This window comes from Physeter macrocephalus, chromosome 8, assembly GCF_002837175.3.
Source record: "Physeter macrocephalus isolate SW-GA chromosome 8, ASM283717v5, whole genome shotgun sequence".
Taxonomy (NCBI): domain Eukaryota; kingdom Metazoa; phylum Chordata; class Mammalia; order Artiodactyla; family Physeteridae; genus Physeter; species Physeter macrocephalus.
The window spans coordinates 94,308,281-94,321,895 of record NC_041221.1 but is presented as its reverse complement, the minus strand read 5'-3'; the positions used below and the strand labels follow the sequence as shown (position 1 = coordinate 94,321,895).

At 38.7% G+C, this 13,615-nt stretch overlaps 1 protein-coding gene across 12 annotated transcripts in view; it reads left to right on the top strand.

The window, feature by feature from the left end:
• Positions 1 to 13,615, top strand: part of MCTP1 (multiple C2 and transmembrane domain containing 1) — a 594,606-nt gene that overhangs the window by 222,692 nt on the left and 358,299 nt on the right. The window contains exon 2 of one of the 12 annotated variants that reach the window (XM_028493083.2): positions 407 to 502. The exons of the other annotated variants lie outside the window; for them this stretch is intronic. The gene's annotated coding sequence lies outside the window, so the exon portion shown is untranslated. The remainder of the gene's footprint in view (positions 1 to 406; positions 503 to 13,615) is intronic. 12 annotated transcript variants of the gene reach the window in all.

Below are 13,615 nucleotides of genomic sequence, written 5' to 3'. Positions count from 1 at the left end.
TGTTTTAGTTGTTTTTTTCTGAAGGATTAAGTTGTACCAGAATTATTTTTTTCTTTTTGCTACTCTATTGTCTTGGTTAAAGGTGAAACGTGAATGCATAAAATTCATACGATTATACTTGGATTTTTATTCTAAATAATCATAGCTCAACAACTATGTTTCTCCATTACAAAAAAAGTCTTAGTAATTTTTAGAAAAAGTTGAAAGTTGAAAAGTAGCACCTCTTGCTTAGGCTTTTTGTTTTAAGTGAAAGGCCATCATATTTTTAAACTTTGGCTCTGTTTGTTTCAAAATGTCTATGAGTTTGTCACAAGTCCATTTCCTCAGTTGTTGTTGGAGACACATATACGTTGTATGGATGGAGAAATCTGTGGATAGAGAAGTGAACAAGAGGTTTGCTTTTCAGATTCTCGAAGCTTGCTGCAGAAAGGTTGGGGTGGAAGACAGAAATGTTGTCTTGGTTTTTATTGATTAAAGAAATGACATCAAATCAGAGCTAAAGGTGAGTCTGGTGTCACATCACTTTGGACAATCATATTTAAGTCCTTTGAATTCTTTTGAGGTAGAAAAGGTTAATTTGATTGTGAGAGCTATAGCTGTGAATTTGTGAGACGTTGCTGAATTGAGGGGGTTTTGTATGTTTAAGGACAGTTGGCATTAGAATACTTTTTTTAAATTGAACCACTATTATGCTTAGAGATCGTTTCATTTCTGTTCACAATTATGCCCACTACAAAATTGCTAGATTCTAACTACAGCTTGGAGATTATTTTCCATTAGATATATATTCAATAACTCAAGTTTTACAAAGGTTGAAGGGAAGGCATGTAGTTTTCCTCTTCTGTGAAGGGGAAATTAAAATTAGTTCAACTTCCAAACATACTTGAAGGCAGTATTCTGAATTAGAAGAGAAAAACTTTAAAGAAAATGACTTAGCACTTTGAGAGCCTTTGGGACCTTGCATAGTGAAAAGGCACATATCCCACAAGATGAGAATACAAGATGTTATGAATAGAATATCCTGATGCTTGATATGTATAAAACTCTGCTTTTTTGCCAGGGCAGGGATGGGGCTGTTCTGGTGAGTTAAGTATTCTGCCTGAGACTTTTTTCTTATGCTATATGTGAATTATTAAATGTCAATAAAAAGATAGAATGTAATACATCTACATCAAGACAGAAGCATATCTTATTGCAATTTGCACCGTTTCAGATTCTTAAATATGGATTATAATGGCCATCCAAACTGTTGTTATATATGAAAACTCAGACCGATAAAATGTTGTAAAATCAAGATTTGATAATATGCTCTGTTTCAATTGTAGACTTAGTTTTTTATGACATTGTACAGCCAACTGGTAGCTACCTGATTAGATTATTGTTTCTCCTCCTTTCTTTCTGTTTTCCCCATCCTTTGGCTGTTTTCCTGCTTCTTTGCACTTCCAGGAGGAGTGTGGGTAATGGGCAGGGAGAGAGAAGGAAAGTGAGCAGACCAAATAGTGTACTGCTTTTATTTCTCACCTCTCATGATGGTTTTGATGAGAAATGAGGTCAGGAAGAGGTTAGATATAATGACAAAAATGAGTCTTTTAGATAACCTTTTAGATTTCATTTATTCAAGAAATTCCTTGACCTCTGAGATGAAGAATAATTGGGAGCTTAGTTGGGACAAGCTTATCTACCTTACAGAATTGTTGCAAAGATGAAATCACATCTGTTGTAGTATTTTATTAACTGTAAAGTTTTTATTTTTTTAATTTTTTATTTATTTATTTTTGGCTGCGTTGGTTCTCCGTTGCTGCGCACGGGCTTCCTAGTTGCAGCGAGCGGGGGCTGCACTTCGTTGCGGTGCACACGCTTCTCATTGCGGTGGCTTCTCTTGTGGAGCACGGGCTCAGTAGTTGTGGCTCACGGGTTGCTCTGCGGCATGTGGGATCTTCCCGGACCAGGGCTCGAACCCGTGTCCCCCGCATTGGCACACGGATACTTAACTACTGCGCCACCAGGGAAGCCCTAACTGTAAGGTTTTATACATATTTTTGAGGAATTGTTTTTGTGTCTTCTTGAACTAAAGGCACTGGCAAGACATCAGAGATACTCAGAATTCCACTCTGGATTCAGAATACTTATTTTTAGTAGTAAGGGTCTCCTTTTTCTCTCTTTTTGTAAACTATTTTACTTGTTAATTTTAACCTAGATAAAAATAGTATGCAAAGGTAAGCTGCAAAAAGAAAAATAAAAACCCAATTTTACCTAAGCCTCAGGTGCTGTTTAAAAATTTCAAATAGTTGGAGGAAGCTCATCCTCACTCAAAAGATGTTTATCAAGTGGCGATTACATTTTATCTTCAACCTCAAATCAACACGCAATTAGGGGCAGCATCAGCAGAAGCACATAACATGACTTTTTTTTCCTTTTTAAATATTTTTCTTTTAAGTAAGGCTTTGTTTGAAGGGTTCACAATGAGGGACTACAGAGTAGGAAGAAATTATTTTATAAAGTAGTCTTTCTGATTCTTGAAAACTAAATCCTTCTGGATTATGCTTTAGATCTAGGGTCCCTAGTGAATCCTACTGGATATCAAAAGCAGCACACTCACTGGGTAAAATACACAGTGATCACTCCCCTACCTACTTCTGAAAATCAGTTCTGAGGATCACACAAGACTGTTGTGTGACAGTGCTTTTGAACTCCACAGAGCTTATAAATATCACTATCACCAAGTAAGATATTCAGAATTATATATTTGGAAGAGAACTTAGATGTCATCTCATATCTTCTTATTTCACAAAGAAGAGAATTAAGGTCCAGAACGCTTAAGGAAGGTGCTTAACTTCACTCAGCTATTATCTAAACCTGGATTTTTTTTTTTCTCCCAGGTTAGCTAGAAATTGATCAGAAGATTAGCTGTTTCCTACTGTAAAGAGTTTTTTAAAAGATAAATACTAATTTCAGTATTGATGAACATCCTTATAGGAAACTCTATCCACAGAGAATGTTTCAGAGAAGACATATTGCCCTGTCTATAGGTTTTGTGGGCTGAGAATTCTCATTGGATCTAGTTTAATGGAGCATGGATTTGTGGAGTGATTATCAAACTATAGCATATGACTCTTGGAATCTCTTAGCTATTGCCACAGTAGAAGTGTCCAAGCCCTTACTCTGTGGAGTTGAGTCATAAGAGTAAACGTGCATAATGAATGGGGGTAGATTTTGTAGCTTTTAAAATTATAGTTAGCATCGTAGATTGTTTTGATGCTTGTTGAAAGTAGTTAGAAAAAAGAGATTCCCCAAAAACTTACCCTTAAAAAGAGATTAGGAAAATTAAAAAAAAACAAATGAACTTACAGCCATTTCTGTTAGAATTGATCTAGCTATTTTATTTTTATGGAACACTGTTTTTCAGAGAGATGAGATGGGAAAACCATGACCTTTAATAATTATAAAAGTTAATGACATATATCCCACTATACTAATGAACAAATTAGATTCATAAAGAAAATTTTTCTTTAAAGCCTCTTAACACTAAAACTAGAAGGCAGGTTAATTAAAAGTTTTTTGTGTGTGTTGGTGGTATTAATAAGGGTTATATCTTACTCCTAAGAATTCAAAATATGGTTACCATTTCCTTTAATAAAAAATGTAACTCTTGTGAAAGGTATATACCGTATCTTCATTGGCTGTGCTCCAATTTATAGCTTCAATAAATAAGTGGAATTTAACATCATCCTATCTCATGAATAAATTCTAGCCCTGCTTTGTAATAAAATTCATGTTAACTTTGATTCCAAGGACTGCATGAATCTGCTTTATAACTATTAGGAGATAAAGGAAAACAGATGAGATAAATAGTTTTAAAACTTTGCTAAATGTAAGTGCAGTGAGATTGTGAGTGGTCTGAGGGACAGAGATCTGGGCTATAGGATGGGTTGTGGGAGAAGCAGTATTTCTTTGTACTCTTGACCCCTCCTGTGGTTTTGGAGCTGACAGGGAAGCCCGTGTCTTCTTTTGATTTTGTTTTCCAATCTACAAAGTTGCGAAGACAACTTTCGTGCTAGACGACCATCCCACACATCCTGCAGGTACTTCGTAAATATTGGTTAATAACCCTATGAACATCAAGGTGGGTGAAGCACTTTCAATTCAGTTGCAGAGTCCATAAATGTGCCATTGGTATGAGTGCCAAGGCTGGTAATGAATACCCCCTTGAGAGAAACCCTAGTAGGAAAGCTTTGGAAATGGTTTGTTGGGTTTTAATTCCATCTTAATTTAGTAGAGGTACTCAGATTAGTCCCTTGGTCTCCCTCTACTTGAGTCATTTCACTAGTGGGATGGATTAGTAATAGTTATTCATGCAATTTACAGCATACCCAAATACAACAAATCAGGTTCCAAATCCCTCACTCCATGCGTGTTTCTCTCCAAGATGAAAATAATAATAATGGCTAACATGTAAATCAGACTGTATAATACTGTATCTTTTAATGAACTGTCTAATTTATTTCTTCAAACTACCTTTTGGGGCTTCCCTGGTGGCGCAGTGGTTGAGAGTCCGCCTGCCGATGCAGGGGACACGGGTTCGTGCCCCGGTCCGGGAAGATCCCACATGCCGCAGAGCGGCTAGGCCCGTGAACCATGGCCACTGAGCCTGTGCGTCCGGAGCCTGTGCTCTGCAACGGGAGAGGCCACAACAGTGAGAGGCCCGCGTACCGCAAAAAAAAAAAAAAACTACTTTATGAAATTTGGGCACTATTATTATTGTTCCCTTTCACAGATGAGGAAATTGAAGCGTAAATTAAGTGACTTATCCCAACATCACACAAATGGTAGTAGAATGATCAGAGTTGAACCTAGGTTGTCAGACTTCAGAGCCAAGATTCTTAACTACATTCTGTGCCACCTCCAGTTTGAATCCCTTGATCCCAGTAATATGAAGTGACTCCTGTAAAGTGCTACAGAGAGGAAAAGAAATATCTTAAATGTTACTACATTTAATCATTTTCAGGATTCGAACATTCTCATTTGTAGTGAAACCCAGGCCTTTATGAGCCAGAAATAAATGGAAGTTATTTGAGAATTCCTGTAGAATGAGGCTAGTAATAATGCAAAATGCATCTGGAATGAGCAGACATAACTAAGTTCTCCTAAGTGATTGTAGTCTTTGGTGATGTGAAAAGATTTCCCTTTTTTCAGAGAGAGAGAAACAGCTCTCGATGTACACATAGTCAACAGTCCTAGGAAAACTTGTGGGAATTTGTATGTTTTGAGGGAGGATTAATGTCATGTCTCCTTTTGTTTGTACACTCCCTAAACATTTCCTGACGAAAGTCATTTGGGGGAAGGAGCACACTGGATTTTAGGTCTGTTGTGCGACTAGATCCATTTTGATCTGCCTTCTCCAGAGAGTCCACAAATTATGCTTGAAGTTCTTAGGTAATTTTCAAACCTTCTTGTTTCCTTAGGCCTCACAAACAAGAACTTGCTTCACGATGTTTTATACCCTCAGTGCTAGCACAGTGCCTAACACATAGTAGAGCCTCAGTAAGGCTTTCTGGCAAGATGGCTGGATGGACACATGGATGGATGATAGGAATAAACTGGGGCATATCCAGATCTGCTTCAAGTCATGACTCATGTACCGGAGACTGGATTGGGACCAGACTGTTACTGCACTTGTGGACACAAGGGAATGAAGTATGAGATGTAAAAGGATTTACCTCAGTTCATCTCATACTTCATCATCTGATGGTTTTCAGTGTGAAACTGACATGCCTATAAGTCATTTTTTGCCACAGACCTTTCCCACTGTATCATATTAGAGATTCTTTAATTACACTAGGACCCATAATTGCTTTACTCCCTTATTCAAAAGCTAAATTAAAGCAGATATATACATATATAATTAATATACATTATACATATGCAGAGAGAGAAATTAAGTAATAAAATTAAAAGGTCAAAATAAATGTGAATACCTAAATTAATGGCAATTGTCAAAGTTTGACTATTTTAAAATTTATTGTGGGAAACAATAATTCAGAAGAACAACTGAAGCAGCATATCAAAGAAAAGGAAGGTATTTAAAAAAATCATTTTAAAATGCTTATTTACAAAAGTATAGACTTCTTTCTATCTTGGAATAGAAGCTTTGTTTTTCCACAGAATTTCGTTAGAGAGCTCAAATAAGAGGTCTGAGAACCAAAGTTTATTTGGCATAATCAGTTGTAAAGGATGGTTTCCAAAATGAGGATGGTGACTAAGGGCTTGGGTTAGGAAATGCTGCAGATTTTGAGAGAGGGTATTAAGGTGGTTATAGTTTCAAGTTTTCCGGTGGGGGAAAACACAGAGAAAACTGCTCTACAAACATTTGATCAAAAATAAAATATATACAAGTTTTAGACAGTGGGAGCAATCTATTGTGAAATTTACGCATTTGTCCTTGACACAAAGCAGTCATTAAAAACAAAACAGAGGGCTTCCCTGGTGGCGCAGTGGTTGAGAGTCCGCCTGTCGATGCAGGGGACACGGGTTTGTGCCCCGGTCCGGGAAGATCCCACATGCCGCGGAGCGGCTGGGCCCGTGAGCCATGGCCGCTGAGCCTGCGTGTCTGGAGCCTGTGCTCCGCAACGGGAGAGGCCCCAACAGTGAGAGGCCCGCGTACCACAAAAAAAAAAAAAGTCCCAATCATCAAAAAATTTTTGGATGGATTTTCTTTTCCCTGGTCCTAAGCACAATAGCATATGTTCACTGTTCAAGGGTGTTCTATTTTTTGGTGTACAGGTGCCTTGTGTTATTTGAAGTGCCTTTGATTCCTGTGGCTGTTTTCTGGAGGTGATTTTCCTACCTTAGAAATAGGCATGTTCCAAGTCAGCAATCATTGGAAAGTGTTAACCTGGCCAACAGTAGACCTGCATTCTACATCATAGAGTCTGGCCCTCAGGTTCAACATCCCTCAAATGAAGGATTCATCCTGTAGCATCTCTCACATTTTCCAAAGACTAGGAATTATTATAGGATAGGATTCTTGTATTATTTTAATTTTTCTTTCCATTTTCAATTCAGTGGTTGCTGTGAATATTGAAGTCAATTCTGAAACTTCCAAGGTAATCTAGCCAAAGTGGTTAGAGAGCTTTTGCTAAGCCCATGCCTGGAGTTTGATAAATGCTTATGCTATATATATAGAGAGAGACAGACACACACACACACACACCCACACACACATACACACAGTGAGGTTAGTCAGATAGATAATTAGTTAAATGAATGATGGATGGATGAATGAATATCTCATGGCAAATGTGTATTCTAAATGTGTAAATAGCTACAAAGAATCATGCATACACCAGACATAAGAAGACTTTGTAGCATTATTACCTGTTTTAAATCATTGATAAATTACATGGTATATTAATGTTCAAGAGTTTTTGAAAACTATATTGCAGTTCCAAAGATGTCTAGATTACTACCAGGAAGCCACTGATATCAGCAGGAATATGACTTCTTAGGTTGCTTTCAAGAGACAGTATTAAGGTGGTTATTGTTTCAAGTTTTCCAAGGGAGGAAAAAACAGAAAATTTTCCAGGAAAAATATTTGATCAAACACAACTAAATAGGGTCAAAAATATATGCAAGTTTGAGACAACGGAAACAAATCTGTTGGAAAAATAGTTGTGTTTTGGGGTCCTACATGGCAGGTGCAAAGAGCAGAGGTCCCATTTGGGTGATATTTATATAACAGGCACTAATATAATTTTTTTAGAAATCAACTAAGGTCTGAAAACTATATTTGCTGCATTAAAATACTTTCTTCATTGTACCCGGACCTCTTCCTCATTGTCTATTATTTTTTGTAAGGTTTCATGAAAGATTGCTATTACATTTTCTATTTTAATTGAAGTTTTTAAATAAAAATTAAATAAAAAGTTAACTAAAAACTAAACATCAGTTTTATCTAAAAAGTACAGTGTTATTTTATCTAATAAGTCAAATTAGTTCATGCTCTACCACCTGTAAAGTTTCTGTGATTCCTTCCTTTACCCGAGCAGCATGTAATTCATATTCACAGACTTTTGGAATTAGAAGGTACCTTAAAATAAACTAGCTCAATTCCTTTAATTTGCAAATGAAAAATATTCTGGCACAAGCAAATTAAATGACTTTTCCAAGGTTATATACACCCAGCTCCCAACAGAGCCAAGGACCTGGAGCTCTAACATGCAACGCTGTAGTCTTTTTACTGTATCAATCAGTGAGAGCATCACTATCTGAATTTAGTATTCAAGTGGTGCATTGGATTTTCACTTTGTATTAAAATTTTAATTGTGCACAGCATAAATCAACTTAAGTTTGTCCTAATTTCCTTTTGGCCACTGAACAGTTTTTATCATATTTTTTTGGAAGGGCATTTTTTTACCCACAGATTCTCCATAGACACTTTTCCTAACACCTGATAGTTTACCTTGATTCTATTCATTTGGCAATGCAAACTCATTTGTAATTACAGAGACAGGTCCATATTTAACCACTCGTGCACATCTAAAACTGGTTATATTTTCCACCCCCTCCAACTTTCCACATCCTCAAAATAAATGCATTACATCAAACTGACAGAAAACTCCATAAATGCAAATTATTGTATTGGGAACAACATACACATCAATTCAAATCATTTAACCAAACAAATGGAAACAATTACTGAACAATGCTCTGTACTAATAACTGTACTTTTGTCATCAAAGTAGTGATGTGCTGCAAGTTCCCTGCCCCATTGCCTTGCTCCGTGGCTCCTTCAGAAGCTGGGCGGCCACACCCAGGCAGCAGCACTCAAGGTGCAGGGTTCTCTACCTCTCCAGGTGGAAGGTCCCCTTAGGAGATAGCCCAGGTACAGGTGGCACCAGGTAATCTGGTCTACCCTCTTTCGTTTAGATAAGAACCAGCAAAGATTGTTCCTGATTTGGCTTCTTATTTGCAACTGCAGTGGCAAGTGAGGAAGGGAGATTTTTTCCAGTGTGTTCTTTAGAATACTAGTTCTATGAAATCAGCATCCTATAATCAGATAACTTTGGGAAACATGGCATATTTTATCCCGTTTTGTATATTCACACTGGAGGCAAAAGGCAAACACTTTACAAGCGTGAAGTGGGGATAGTTTAATATTCTTTAACCTGGTATTTCCCAAATAAATCCGTTTTCAAAATATGACCTATTCAGATTGTGGAACACACTTGGGAAACACAAATTAGACATTTTCCTCACTGACTGTATGTCCTGGAAAAAGGGTGGTTTGGGAAATGTGAATTTGATGTTCCCTTGGGGTCTCTGTCCCTACAAGCCTCTCATAAAATGAGCTCAGTACTGAGTGTAAGGATAATTTTGACTTTGAGATTTTTCACCTCATTCAATTATACTGTTCAATAGCACCCAAGATGCTGTTTCTCTGAGCTGGTTGGATCACAAAAGAAGAGCGACTCAGAGCAGGGAATGATAAACCTCTGAAGTGGGAGATGGAGAAAATTTCACAGAAATGCTCCTTAAGCTGCATCTGCAAGGATGTATTGGCATTTTCCTGGTGGATAAGAGCACATGCACAGAGGCTTTCCTCAATGTAAGAGTTCAGGAAACTGGTTAAAAACAAAAAGTGTCTTTGGAGTCTGAGGTGGAAACGGGCGTGGATGATGAACCAAGTCAACCCGGGTCAGCTCATGCATGAAGTTCTTTCACTGCTATGCCGAGAAGCTTGGCCTTTACCCTGTAGGGCAGTGATTCTTCAACCGGATGGTGCATCAGATTCACCAGGAATCTTTTCCAAACTCTGTACCCTATGCCCAAGCGATTCGGGTTCATTAGGTTATGGGTAGAGCTCAAGAACGTAAATTTTGGGAAAAGCACCCAGGTGATTCTATTGTACACCCTAAGTTGACAAAACGGGGCATCAAGAAATGGCGTTAAGGAGAGGGATGTTGTAATTGGAATTTTGGAGACTTTGAGGAGGAAGGGTTGAGAGGAATGTTCCCAAAGGCAGGGAAACCATTTGGAGGCTGTTACACCAATTTGAGCAAAAAACAACTAGGAAAACAAAGGCAGTGATGTGGGAGGCGGATGGGGGACCACAGGTCTGGTCCAGATCTGATCCATAGTATTTGGTGGCTGACCAAATAACAGGTGTAAAAGGGAGTGTCTGGGTCCTTGGCTTGATGATGCTGACAACCAGGGCAGGAAACACTGAAGGGGATGCACCTGAGCTCCTGTTCATTCCTAGCTCTTCTTCCACCTACAGCTTTGCTACCGTGTGGCACGTCTGGCTTGCATCCACCTCTTAGCGCTGTCATCTTCTTCCATAACTTTTCAACCATTAGACCTTCTGTGCAACTGAGCACCTCCTTGTTGAAAAGATACCAGAGAAGCCCTGATCTGTTGGGAGAGCTGTCCTAGGACCAAGAGGGCACTTGAGGAAACATTTTGAGCATGGGAGTAGCCATTTGGGAAGATGTACGTGGATGGTGGATCTTTGTAGGAGAACTCACAGAGAACTCACAGAGCACCCTGTACTGTGAATCTAGTTGGGGCTGTGATCAGCCACTTCCCCACTCCATACTCAGTGAGGCTGGGGAAGCAGGGTTGGGTAAATGTGTAGAATAGTCACAAAATGCTTAATAAATAGGTACCCTCAGTCCTAAGTCAAGGGCTCCCAACCAAGCCTCAGCAGCAGAGCGAAGTTAAGCCATGAGTCTGGATGAAGAGAAAACTAATGAATTGAGGAAGCTGAGATTCTGTTGAACAATCAAAGAATAGCTTTGGCAAGTGCTACGATGTGAGCTTTGACCCCACCTCCGCCCAAGGCTAAAAAGAATTAAGAGGCTCCTGGCGTGGGGCTTGGTGAACTTCCTGAGAAGCTCCGCTGTCCAGTATAGCTGGGCCAGTGAAAAAGGTCCTGTGGGCTGTGATGTGAATGCAGGGTATTATGATGAGCTATCACAAGCAGCAGAAAAGGCCAGGTGGCACCAGGCTTGAGAGAGGCTCTCAATACATCCCATGAAAACAGGTGGTAAGTGGAGTCCAGACTTGGAGCTAGAAGACCTGGGTTCAAATCCAGACCCCACTATATACAGAATATGTGATTTTGAGAACATTCTTTGACATCTCTGGGCTTCAGTTTCCAACTTCAAAAATGAGAATAAAAATACCTTCTTTGGAACTAGCTAGCGTAGGTTAGATCTAGAGTGTAATGTGGGTCCCCTCCTACTGTCAGTATTCCCACCTGATCAATGCCCGAGCCTTTTCGCAGTATCATAATTCAAGCATACACTAGTCTAGTGGTCTGTGGAGCAATCAATTCATGTGAGATGGTCTTGGGCAAAAATTGAAAAAGCCTGTATTATGCAAGGTGAATTTGACAGGAGGGTGGTTGATTAGAATCTTGTTTACAAGCTCTTGTTTATATTTCCTCAGCCTTATGTAATTTGTTTTGTTCAGTATTTAACGGAACTAGGGTTAGACGGATAGGACTTAATGTACTGCAGAACTGACAGGTTGCTTCTTAATACCGATTTTACTGGAACATAAGAGCAACTAGTCAAACTATGTTTCTAGATGAGGTGAGGGGAATGGGGTCCATTGGTGCCTCCAGAACCAAAGCCAAAATATGCTTAGCATCAGTATGCCAACCGACCCCCAAGCACAACACAACACACACGTGGCTGGGGGAGGCGGGAGAGACAGAGAGAGACAGAGAGAGAGAAGGAAAATTGTAATGAATAGTCTCATGTTAGAGTCTCTGAGAAATCCAATTGTTAAGAAACCTGTATATCAGTTAACCTTGTTTACGCTAAAGGAAGACTTGTTTTTCTCATGGACCTATTAAAATTTCTCTAGCAGTTTTTCTGTATATAAATACTGGAAAAGAGTACAAATAGATGAACTTTCAGAAGTATGTATTTCTACCCATCCTGATTTCTCAGAAGTTCAGCAGAGAAGCAAAATATAAAATTCACCTTTCATATGATTGCCAGATTTTAATAAAAATCTAGTAAATATTTTATTTAAGACAGTCTCATTTATGTGATTATGGATGTCCTTCTGATTTTTAGATGCAATGGTCTGTGCAGTGGCCACAATCCCATAGGGTGAAACTTCAAACCTAAAAGGGCCTGTGTAGTCACATGCGATTCACTGGTTGTTTCAGTGCATTCCTCTCCATGCATTCAAGGGTGCAAAAATATTTTTTGAGAGCCTTTGTGCCAGATACTGTGGGGACACATTTAGCAGATAAAATGAACACAATGTATGCCAACAAGAGGCTTTAATCACTCTCATGTGTATCAAATTATAAGCTGTACTGAGTGCCATTAGATAAAATAGATGATGATAGAGTATAATAGGGGAAGTTAATTTAGATTATGGGCTCAGGGAAGTTGACTCTGAGAAAATGACTTTTAAGCTGAGACTGGAGATGTGTAGAGTTAATTTTGGTTTCCCATGAGCTTTAAAAACTTTTTATTTTATACTGGAGTATAGTTGATTAACAATGTTGTGTTAGTTTCAGGTGTACAGCAAAAGAGATTCAGTTAGACATATACATGTATCTATTCTTTTTCAAATTCGTTTCCCTTTTAGTTTATTACAGAATATCTAGCAGAGATCCCTGGCTACTGTATAAGTAGGTCTTTGTTGGTTATCTATTTTGTATACAGTAGTGTGTATATGTCAATCCCAAACTCCCAATTTATTCCTCCCCGACACCTTTCCCCTTTGGTAACCATAAGTTTTTTTTCCAAGTCTGTGAGTCTGTTTCTGGTTTGTAAATAAGTTCATTTTTGTCATTTTTTTAAGATTCCACATATAAGTGATAGCATGTGATATTTGTCTTTCTCTGTCTGTCTTACTTCACTTAGTATGACAATCTCCAGGTCCAGCCATGTTACTGCAAATGGCATTATTTCATTCTTTTTAATGGTTAATATTCTATTGTATATATGTGCCACATCTTCTTTATCCATTCCTCTGTCGATGGACGTTTAGGTTGCTTCCATGTCTTGACTATTGTAAGCAGCGCTGCAGTGAACATTGGGGTGCAGGTATCCTTTTGAACCATGATTTTCTCTGGATACGTGCCCAGGAATGGGATTGCAGGATCATATGACAGCTCTAGCTTTAGTTTTTTAAGGAACCTCCATACTGTTCTCCATAGTGGCTGTATCAATTTACATTCCCACCAACAGTGCAAGAGGGTTCCCTTTTCTCCACACCCTCTCCAGCATTTATTATTTGTAGACTTTTTGATGATGGCCATTCTGACTGGTGTGATTTTTAAGTGTGTGAGGATAAGAGAAAACTATGTTAGGTACCCAGCACAGTATTTGGTACAAAAGATTTCCAGGAGATTCAGTTCCACTCTGTTTCCTAATCAATGAATATCAAGCCAGACTCTAGAGACCAGCTGGTGGGCTACACATGCTGCCATCAGTTCTGGATTTGGGGAGTAAGTCCCAGGTTATCTGTGGACCCACTTGGCTCCACAGCCTTTCTGATTAGCCTTCACTGAGCATATTCTCTGAGCGAATTTCTGCACAAATCTTCTTTACTCAACATTTCTCTGCAAAGATGAGCACCCTGTTTC